This window comes from Protopterus annectens, chromosome 6.part0, assembly GCF_019279795.1.
Source record: "Protopterus annectens isolate FY-2018-M chromosome 6.part0, PAN1.0, whole genome shotgun sequence".
NCBI lineage: Eukaryota > Metazoa > Chordata > Ceratodontiformes > Protopteridae > Protopterus > Protopterus annectens.
In genome coordinates, this window is record NC_056737.1 from 1,544,072,389 (window position 1) to 1,544,084,712 (window position 12,324).

Genomic DNA, 12,324 nt, shown 5'->3' on the forward strand with positions numbered 1-12,324 from the left:
AAGTAGTTCACTTGTTTGTGTCTTTCGGCTTTTCCCAGTTAGGAGTCGCCACAGCAGAACTCCAGTCTGCTAATGATTGGTAGTCGATTTTTACGTGCTGAGTTACCAGCCCTGACGCACAACCTTCAACGAAGGTACGCCCATTCATGCATGTCTCCACGCAGAAGACGCTCTAGCTGAGAATCGAACCGGACAGCGTCTTACTGTGAGGCGACAACGCAACCGCAGCACCAGTAGTTCACTCTGCTGTTAAAATATTTAATATCTAGTACCTCAGCTTTTCTTCTTCTTGAGAATAATGAATAATGAATATAATTTAAATATATACAAAAAACACAGCATCAATGGGACCAGACGGTGTCCCGGGCTGTGTCCTACATGAACTCCAAGAAGAGCTAAACCCAGACATAAAACTACTGTTCAATCTCAGCCTTACTACAGGATATGTACCCAAAGAGTGGTGTACAGCAACAGTGGTCCCTCTCCACAAAGGTGGTGCCTCAACGGATCCTGGAAACTATCGCCCCATAAGCCTGACTAGCTTGGTCTGCAAAGCTATGGAAAGGATCATCATGGACCTCATAAATAAAGATATTGGGGACCTACAGACACTGGATCCTACCCAGTTTGGCTTTGTTAAGGGCAGATCCTGCCTCTTAAACCTGGTTGATTTCTTTGAAACAGTCACCAAGGCCATTGATGAGGGGAAGGTGGTCCACACAGCCTACCTGGACCTCGCAAAAGCCTTCGATACAATACCCCACTCGGGCATTATAGATAAGCTCACCAGCTTAAATATAAACCCCCATGTCACTAGATGGTTGCAAACTGGCTCAAGGACAGAATCCACATGGTTAGAATTGCTGGAGCCATGTCAGACTCCAAACCAGTTACAAGTGGCGTGCCACAAGGCTCAGTCCTGGGACCTCTCTTGTTCGGTATATATTTCTCGGAGGTACAGGCCAACATGGTAGGACTGTGGCTGACCAAGTTCGCAGATGACTGCAAACTGGGCACCATAATCGACTCTCCAGCCGACACAAGCATCCTCCAAAAGGGCCTCATAGAAACAGACAACTGGTGCCAGAGCCATGGCCTCAAGCTAAACACCAAAAAGTGTATAGTTATCCCCTTTGGCAAAAACAAAGTGCCCACAAATTACCATATAGGTGGTAATCCATTAAGTACAGAAGAAGTAATTAGGTACCTGGGGACCCACGTTGATAGCAATCTTTCATTTGACAACCACGTGGCCAAAGTGGTTAGAAAAAATTTTATATAGCCCACCTAATCATGAAGGGATACACATCTAGATCAGGGGAGGTCATCGTGCCTCTTTACTCATCCCTCATCAGGCCCATAACTGAGTACACTGCCCCTTTTGGGATGTACCTTACCAGACACCTGCAGCAACTGGAAAGACCCCAAAAGTACCTCACCAAGAGGATCAAAGGGCTCAAACAGATGCCATATGCTGCCCGGTTAAAGAAACTCCAGCTCTACTCAGTGGCATACCGCCTGCTCAGAGGCGATCTGTGCCTGACGTATAAAGCCATGTCCAACCCAGAATTAATGGACATGCTGCACCTCAGAAAATCCAAATCCCATCGAGCTACGCACTCGAGAGACTTGAACCTCAGCACTGAAATAAATAGGACATGCTGGAGGGACAGATTCATAACCCAGAGGCTCCCTTCACTCTGGAATAAAATCCCAGTCCAGGTTAGGCAGAGTCCCTCATTGACTCTCTTCAAGAGGAATCTTGATGAGTGGATGGGAGATCATAGGTTTACCCTGGGTATCACTTCTGTGTCACTGTTAGACAGAGGCACAGTATACTAACCTCGAAAAAGGGCATAGCAAAATTAATTTAAAATGGGTGGCGAAAGCCAAACACACTCTGGCTAGGCTTATAAATGCCCTAGGGCAGATAGCCTAGTATGAACCTATGAACCTATACTATTTGGCTCCACTATCCGCGGTGGTGGTGCTGCGGTAGCGTTGTCGCCTTACAGTAAGATGCTGTCCGGTTCGACTCTCAGCTAGAGCATCTTCTGCATGGAGACATGCGTGAATGGGCATACCTTCGTTGAAGGTTGTGCATCAGGGCTGGCAACTCGGCATGTAAAAATCAACTGCCAATCATTAGTGGACCGGAGTTCCGCTGTGGCGACCCCTAACCGGGAAAAGCCGAAAGACACAACAACAACTATTTGGCTCCATGGAGTGTTTTTGAATTATTGTGATCTGAGTCAGAACATCTTTGGCTTAAAATCTAGTAAGAATAGAGAGAAACCGAGTCATTTCAAGGCTTGCAACTGTTAAACAGCCTTATAGCACACTATTCTGTTATTGGCCAGAGGGCCGTTATGAATTCTTTTTAATTTCTCTGTCTGTATAAGTTAACTGTGTTTGCTCAGCACTGCTCATCATGCAGTGGTGGTTAGCTGTGCCGTGGATAGATGCACAAATTTAGCAACTCTTTCCCTGTAAAACCAACCTCAAAAACATCTTGAGTACTTAGTACTCAGTAGTTGCTCAATGAACCACTGATTTGAGCAAAGTGGTACATTGTCCTTCATGTGTAGACTAAGGATGTAATTTTTACTGAGATGACACTTTTATAAATCTACTCTAAATGCCACTGAGACTACTCCCACTGCAGCTCACAACAATTAGCATCTGAAACAGGGACAAGCACTTTCCAAATATCCTTGTGGACAGCTTGGTTAAAATGGGCAACCAGAGACATTGTAGTAACTGCTTCATGTTTGCTGATAACCACCCATTACTTAAATGTACCAACACAGTGTATGCGTGATGTAGTTATATAATGACTCTGAAGGCAAAGCTGTCACATAAGACCACCACATTTAACAAACGGGTTGTCAGTAACAAACAGCACCATATTATACTTATCTTACTCAATACAGACCAGACACACAGACCTACAGTACATATGCTGAGTCTCTTAAAAGTAACCTACCTAAACCAAGAAAGAAGTACCCCAACAACCTTGCAAATACTCAACTCAGGCAGCACCTATCATGAAACATGGAAGTCTCATAGTGTCTCAGCTTAAAAGCCCATAAGGCAAACTTCAGCACAATCGAACATCTTAATTATAGGTGACTCCAAAATGAGAGGCCCTGCTGCATTACTCACTAGGCTGTACAAGGAGTGGTTCATGATCATTTGCCTGTCAGGCGCCAGGATTTGCAAAATCACATATGCACTCAAGACCTTGCACCACAAGTACACGTATGACAAAGTCATAGTACATCTGGATGTAAATTACTTGAGGCATAACTCCCTGGACTATATGAAGACAGACATGATGGAGCTCTCTAAATATGTATCAGAAGTAGGTATGAACATAGTCTTGAGCAGCAGTTTACCATCACCAAAAATGATTCCACAATACAAAAAAGGATTATTCATTTCAACAATTAGCTTAACTTCTGGTGTCATAAGGGAGTCCAATATATAAATCAGTCTGGGAAGAAATGGTTGACAGTTCAAACTCTTTCTCCAGAGATGGTCTACACCTCTCACCCCAAGGCTTGTCTAGCCCCCATAGTGCTTTTTTTAGGCAATGTCAAGCTTCAAAATTATCTAATATAACAAATACAGAATTTGTATAACATAAAGGCCTTAACAGAAAATTCAGCACCCTACAGGCACTTCTTACCCTGGAGAGCATCAATATATACATTGTCACAGAGACCTGGTTCATTTCCATAGATAGCAACCCATCAGTGCAAGGCTTCAGTGCTTACCATGCATTCAGTTCTACCACACTAGAAAAAGGCACTAAAAGTGGGGGTGTATCTATATTTGTTAAATAAAGTATTACCTCCAGACTCATTAGGATAATGACCTGGAACTCCTCCACATCCAGCTTACCAATAATAAAACCCCATATCACATAATAGCCAACTAAGGGACCCCCTCTATGTCTCTTCAGACTCATACCTCCTGCCTGAAAAGTACGGAGTTCCTAAGCATGAAGTCAGACACCATTCTCCTCAAAACTTCAACTATACTACTCATAAATTGGAATACATAAACATCACCTAAAATGTATGCCCAGAGATTACAACACTTCATTAATACAAATTCTCTGTACCAGTTAGTCCATACCCAACTAGGGGTGACAATATCCTGGACTCGGTCCTTACTAATATGAAACAGCTCTGTTCCGAACCAGTTGTAACTCATTCCTTAGTCAAATCTAACCATACATCAGTTGCATTCACTATAACACTGAAGCCAGAAGCATTTTCCAATAATTAAGAATTCAGAGATTATGGTAAGGGTAGTCTACTTAAACTGAGTGATGGAATCAGTAAACATCTCTGTATCTGGATCCTGGACATCCTGATTGAGAGACCACAGAGGGTGTGTTTGGGTAAGAACACATCAAAGTGCATCACGATTAACACCAGGGTTTCACAGGGATGTGTTCTCAGCCCAGTGTTATTCACCATCCTGACCCATGACTGTTATGCTAAGCACAAGTCCAACCATATCATCAAATTTTCTGATGACACCATAGTCATGGGGCTCATCACAAAGGAGGATCAAAGGGCATACAGAGAAGAGATGTCATCGCTGATCAGCTGATATGAGGGGAACAACCCTGACCTGAATGGAGGCAAGACCAAGGAGATTATCATGGACTTCAGGAAAAGGAGAACAAACCACCCAGTGCTCAGAATCAATGGTGAAAGTATGGAGAGGGTTAACAGCATGAAATGCCTGGGTGTACACATATCAGAGGATCTCTCATGGTTGGAAAACACCAGCCAACTGATCAAGAAAGTGCACCGATGCCTCCATTTTTTAAGAAGGCTGAAAAAAAGCTAATCTATCCTCACCTGTAACTTCACAGTGTGGTTTGGAAGCTGCACAGTTACAGAAAAGAAGGTGCTACAAAGAGTGGTGAGGGTTGCAGAGAAGGTAACAGGTGCCAGTCTCCCATTGGTACAACTTTATTCTGCAAGAAGCATCAGAAAGGCCACCAAAATAATACAGGACAACACGCATCCTACACATGGACTGTTTACACATCTGGCATCAGGCAGGAGATATCGCAGCATCTTCTGCAGGACTACAATATTCAATAACACTTTCTACCCTACAGTGATTAGACTTCTGACGTCGGGCACTAGTCCCAGGGATCTGGACACAAAAGTCAATTTTTAGTTATTTGTGCAATATATGCTTACATATATTCCAATTAAGTGCAATATTTATTTATTATATCCATAGTCAGCATTATTTAACCCACTCAAATGCAATATTAGACAAATAACTTAGACACTGTTCAATCTGTAGTGTTTTTTGTATTACTTTAAATAGGGTAGTTAATTTAGCTCAGGGGACGGTATTCTTTTTGTATATGAGTTTTAGTAAATGTCTCTGCTCTCTCTTGTGTGTATTGGGAGTAGTACTGTATTTTCTAGTTAATTTTATTCCTCTACTTGTATGTGTTGTTTCACTTTCCTTTGTAATCTCAAGAATTGAGCTGATGCATGAAATTGCATTTAGGCTACATGTGTGTAGTTCTAAATGACAATAAAGTTTACTTTGACCTGACTAAATTCAGTATCCTCCCATCCTAATGACCTAATTGCATAAGCTGAGTCCTTTACTGTCAAATTCTACTCTCATATAAAATAGCTGAACAGATTTATCTATCCCCCTTCAAAGTAAATACAATGCCAAATTTAAAAATACCCCTCTGCGGTGGAACCTAAATATAAACAGGATGTACAATAGGAGAAAAAACTTAATGCATATAAAAATATATGCAACTCCCAGCATGCCAAAAATTATTTTACTAAACCTAGCAAGGAACTCAGTCCCTGATAAAATCATCCAAAGCCAGACATGAGGTAAAAACAGTCACACAGGCTAGTGACAACCACAAAGCCTTCTTTAACTATGTTAGAAACCTCCAAAACAATGCCCAGCACTGCACAGACCAATAAAAATTGATACCACCTACCCAGATCCAGAAGACATAGCCAATCTGCAAGCAGATAAATATAGCTCAAATTTCATCCCCCTAACATTCCTAGATCACATATCTGCATTTATTCCATCCCACCAAATCTCCCAAAAAACAAGTCCTCAAGGCACTATCCGAGTCCAAGAACACTGCTTCTGTGGGGTCAGATAACATACTAGGATGCCTGCTAGGTAGCCTGAAACAAGACCTACCAAACTCACTAGAGAAATTTTTTCAGTATCAGCTTCCAAACAGGCTATGTGTCAGACATGGAAGGCAGCACTAGCCACTCCCCTGCACAAGGGTAGGGTGTCAACTGTCCCAGGTAATAACTGACTCATAAGTCTGATAGGCCTCATCTATAAGGTTGTGGAAAGGATAATTATGGAATTAATAAACAGGCACATGGATAATCTACAAATCCTTGGCCCAGGCCAATTTACTTTTGTCAAAGGAAAATCCTGCCTGCTCAGCCTGGTTGACTTCTATGAGAAGGTAACTCTAGCAATGGATGAGGGAAAATAAGTACACACCACATATCTAGAGCTCACTAAGGATTGACACCATTCCACACTCAGGTATTGTTAATATATTCTACCAGCTGAATGTTAAGCCCTATATACCTTAATGGATATCAAATTGGCTCACAACCAAAACCCAGCAAAGTAAGGTGGGTGACTCCACCTCCTCCAACAGGCCTGTCCTTGGTCCACTCCTTTTTAGCACTTACTTCTTGGAGGCCAAAGACAATGTCTGCTGATGACTGTAAACTTGATGCCATTACTAACTCTGTAGAGGACACCAGAATCCTCCAAGCTGGCTTTCTCATACAAATAGCTGGTGTCAATATTATAGACCAAAACTAAATTCCAAAAAATGTGTAATAGTATCCTTTGGCAACCAGGATATTCCCTGCAACTATCACAATGACGACACACACCTGAAAATAAATCCAGTAGATAGAAACCTAAGAATCTATGTAGACAGCAAACTGTCCTTTGATCACCATGTAACCACTGCTGTAAGAAAGTCCTTTTTCACTGCACAGTTTATTAGTAAGGGTATGGCATCCAGGTCCAGAGATGTGATCATTCCACTGTATTCAGCATTTATTAGACTGACCATTGAGTATAATACACCTTGCGGCATGTACCTGTCCAAATATCTGAAACAATTTAAACACCCACTGTACTTTCTCATCAAGAAAATCAGGGGCCTAAATGTTAAGAACTACACCGATTGTTCAAAGTCTTGTCAGTTTTCTTGGTATCATACAGGTGACCTCTGCCTCATATACGGAGCCTCAAAACAGCCTATCCATTCAAACCTGCTGCACATCCACATGTCCAGTGGAAGCATAAACACCTGCTCAAGAGATTGTTATTACTTTTGCAAAATACTTAGAACATGTCAGAGGGCTAGATATGTATTACAGAGAATTCTACTTCTTTGGAATTGTCTTCTCACATAAAGCAAAGTACTTCTCTTATTCTTTTCAAATATAATCTGGATGATGTCATCCCTGGAGTAGCACCCTTGTCTTTTATGGAAAGGGCTAACTTTAATGATCTGCATGAGCTAGGTTATTCATAGTTAAATTAAAAGGGCTAAAAAAAACTTAATTGGAATGCATGGCTGGGCTTCTAAAGATCCTTCAAGTTCAATAGCCTAGTAAAAACTATGAAACAAAGCAGTCTTCAGCCAGTTTGGTAGTCAGCCAGCCAGCATACTGCTCACTTGTCTTTAGAAGGTGGTAAAGGGAGTGTGTCAAAACAAATTAAGACAAAGCAAGAGGTGAATTTCAGTGGATCACATATTAATGTAATTTAACACAAAGGCCAATAATTAATTCTTCATTTAGAATGTTCCCAGCATGGAAGTTTCAGTTTGTTCCTGAAAGTGAGTGCAGTAAGCAGACAAGGGGTCATAATACACAACAGCGCTACTTAGCAACACCAGATTGTGTTACAGTCTTGCCTTGGAAGCATTTCAGGCAGAGGAGAGTACTAAAAAGACATCAGACTAGGAAGGTGAAAAACAAGAAGCACTGAAGATTAACACAAAAAGCAGTGCCATACTCCTAGAGCTTTGGAAATATCAAAACAGCATTCCAATCTATCCAATTCAATAACAAGGAATTAAGAAAGAAACAGGTCCCATATAGTTTCCAGTTGCGTGAAGGTCAATTATAGCTTCATGTTTTAGGATCACCAATCTGTTTATTTAAGAGTACTAGCCAATAGGGAGAAATGGGTTAAAAAATTCAAATGTTTAACCACATTAACATTTTGGTATATTTAAAAATGTTACTGAAAAGAAGCATGTTTCAGGGTAAAGCATCCACAGTTTATGAAGGTTAAAGTCTTGAATATGTGCTGTGTTAGAAAAAACACAGAGCTAGCATTATAAAGACATTATGTATGCTAGCAATGAGAACAGTGAGATGAAGTAGCATAAAGCTACACATCTAAGTAGCATAGAAGTAATAATAATTGATGTTACACCTCAGAGTAGAAAAAAAACTAAGAATAATCAATGTTACACTTTTGAGTAGCATAAAACTAAGAATAATCAATGTTGCTAGCTGATAGACTCGTAGCAATACATATCTGCATCATCATACGACAACTTCCTATATGTATGTGTGTGTGTGTGTGTGTGTGTGTGTGTGTGTGTGTGTGTGTGTGTGTGTGTGTGTGTGTGTGTGTATATATATATATATATATATATATATATATATATATATATATATACACATAGATAGCTGTATATATATATATATATATATATATATATATATATATATATATATATATATATATAGAGAGAGAGAGAGATATTTAAACCAGTATACAACTGCACTTACTGTAATTCGCATCTACATCATCAACTCTCACTAATGCACAGTGCTCATATGCAAAGCAGTATTTGCATAAACAAATTAAAACCGTACACCAGTTAACACGTTTAAGAATGAATGGATGACATTAAACTAACCTAACAGCAACATCTGTTATGCTCAGAAATACAGTTAGTGAAATGTGCAGGCATTGACAAAAACACTAATAAAGTCACCAATAAAAATGAAGCCTATCAGAATCAGAATAGTGACGAGGATAGTAATCTGACCATTTTACATTTAATAGAAGCAATCCACATAAATAGGCTTATTGTGAGAGAATAACAGAATAACAGTGAAGTGCAAAACAGCAACACATATGAATCACATATCACTTCTTGGATAAAGGAAATCGGTCTATCAGTATTGCTAATGTTGCTTTAGGCAGTGGTCAGAGAGTGATTCAGACCAAGATGCAACAAACTAGGAATATTCATTTCAGTGGGTCAGGTTTATTACAATTTAACACAAGTGAAACAGTTATGTTTTCATTTACAATAAGTCTAAATTATGGACAGGGAAGATCCAAGGGGTCAAAATGAATGGCTGAAAGGTAAGTTGGCAAAATACGTCTTCAGTCTTTGTCATCAAAAAAGTTGTTTGCCAAGAAAATCCATCCCATGAACTAGAAACCTCATCTCAGGAAATAAACTATACTAAGGTGTTGCAAACCCATAGTAGTTTACATCTAGCAGGGTGGGGGCAATAAGGCATATGAACCCACCCCCCCCAAAAGTTTTCAGCCAAAAGGTATGGCAAAGTAAATTTCATTTGTCTGCTGAGTGGTTGGATAGGCTACGGCTACGCTGCAGCCATGAAATGCATTATGTGGGTAACCAGCGAGAACAAATGAATGATTGCATTAGTGACATGTATTATAGCTAACTGTTTGGTACCTAAGAGACAGTTATTCTCCATAAGAGAGACATAGCAAGCAAGCTGCCAGTCTAGATGGCAGGATCTCTTTGACAGGCAACTGTGTTAGATTCCAGCTCAGGAAGGGTTTTATGACAGAGCTTTAATGTGTGAAGTGCAAAGGCATGAAATGCAGCAGATTAACAAAAAAAACAATTCCTTACTTTTAGAGCTTGGAAGTTAAACAATAGCATTCCATTTGCTGTGGAGTAATATTGAGGCATTAATACAAAAACAGGTCCTACATAATCTCATGTGGTCTAGATATTTGCCTTGAAGTCTTTCCATACTTTACACAGGGTTGGCAATACCATGAAAGGGGACAGTGCCAGAAAAAAATGGGGAACCAGGAAGGGAGATTCTATATGCTACACCCCAGGTGCTGCAGTTTTTATAACTTCCAAAGCATGGTTTTCTAAAGCAGTACAAGATTATGAGATTTGATTATTCCACGTTTATGTTTTGTATTTATTTATTTTTTATAGTTAAGTGAGCTGGTCAAATCTTCTGGGTAATTCTGTCTTATGCATCAAATGATTTACTGCTGTTATACAACGGTACTACTTTAAAAGTATAATTTCTTTTAAAGAGTAACAATACTGTACAATTTGCATTTTTTCATTTATCCAGATATTGTCACTTTTCTCATCAGGCAAGATCTGCAGAAGATGTAAAATTATTAGATCTAGCAAGAGAGCATTTGTAAATTTGTTTCTGTTTTGACAGTGTGCTATCTGAGAAGTGAATGTATGTTGTGCCACAATCACAGTATGTGCTTGATGCTTTGTCATTCCTTCATTCATTAATTAATTCATTCATTCATTCCCAGATGACCTGTTTAACCAGTTCAGGATCATGAGTGAGCTGGATCTTATTGCAGCAAACAATGAGCGCAAGACAGAGCAGAGCAAATAATCCTGAACAACAGGATACAAACAGTCACTCTCTGAAAGGTATATACACCTATAAACCACTTGCAGAAATCCTAATAATCCTGTGGCACATGATTGGTATGTCAGGGGGAAGAGGACGACATACAGAAAACCTACATTGACAAATTGTGTTTACTTATTTTATTTGTCCTTTGTTGACCATGTTAGTCTCACTAGGCTAGTAGCCTCTTTGTAGAGGAGACCAGGGGAGATATTTATACTACTAGGGGAAATCAGGCCAGTGTATCAAAGATCTTCTACTTTTTTTGATAGGTGCCGTGGATCTTTTACATCCACCTGAGCTACCTATTGTGGGAATAAAACGCACAGCCTTCTGCACCAAAGGCAGTTGTGCTACCTGTTGGCCACTGACATAAATGGAGTATATGCAGACTCTGCACAGAAATACCCCACCACCACCTCAGGGAAAAAAACACAACAAAGAACCAAGTGTTGTGAGGCAGCAATGCTAACTGCTGCATGACTGTGCTGCTCTGTTATTATTTGTGATTTATTGTTCATTCTGGCAGTTGTTCATTTTACTTTACTTAGGCAGTTTGGGGAAATGCAAGTGTTTAGTTTTTTGTTACTTTGGGGTTGAGTTGCTTTTTGAGATTGCTCCCAGTTAAATGTTTGCTGGGTCACTAACTGACTCTTCTTATTATTGTCAGTGCTGTTTTTACATCAGAAAGAAATGCTATTAACAACAAACTGATTGATGCTTGAAGAAGGGCCATTACATAATAATGTGATATTCACTACCCAGCCATAGGTGAAAAAAAGATTTACCATGACCAATGCATTTTACCCAAGAGGCTTAAGCCTGTGTGAGTAAACATCAATAGGAGGAGATAAATCTTCATAGAATCATAAACATACAAGGCAGGTGAGCCCTGTGGCCATTTATACAGGGTCTATATTAGAAGCTCGAAGGTGTACTTACCCGAATACGTAAACGCCGACACATCTTCATCGAACCGTGAAACCATCGATCATCCTGAAGTGCGAAACCTGAAACGTCGAATCATCATAGTTGGCCCTTCTGCGGTATAGCCCCGTAAGGTAAGTGTGCGATAGTTACAGACCTTAGGGTTAGGGTTAAGATAAGTGCATAGATGGTAATGTATGTGAGAGTTAGTGTAGGGTTAGAAGTAGGGTTTTGTTAAGTGTATGTGTGTGGATTATTTAGTTTGTTTGGGTATAGCTTCTTAAGGTAAGTGTGCGATAGATATGGACCTTAGAGTTAGGGTGCGGGTTAAGGTAAGTGAATACATGGTGGCATATGCAAGATTTAATGTAGTGTTAGAAGTAGGGTTTACTTTAGGGTTAGAAGTAGGGTTTTGGTTAGTGTATGTATGTATGTGATTTATTTAGTTTGTTTAGGTAGGTAGTATGCAGCGGGCGGTGGGGTGGGACTACTATGATAGTTCGAGTTTTTGAATTTTGCTGTTTAGGGCGTTCGGTGTATTCGTGGTTCGCGGAATATGTGTCAGTGTTTTAGTATTCAGTGACTAGGGCCTTCGAGCTTGTAATATAGACCCTTTATACCTTGCCCAATACCT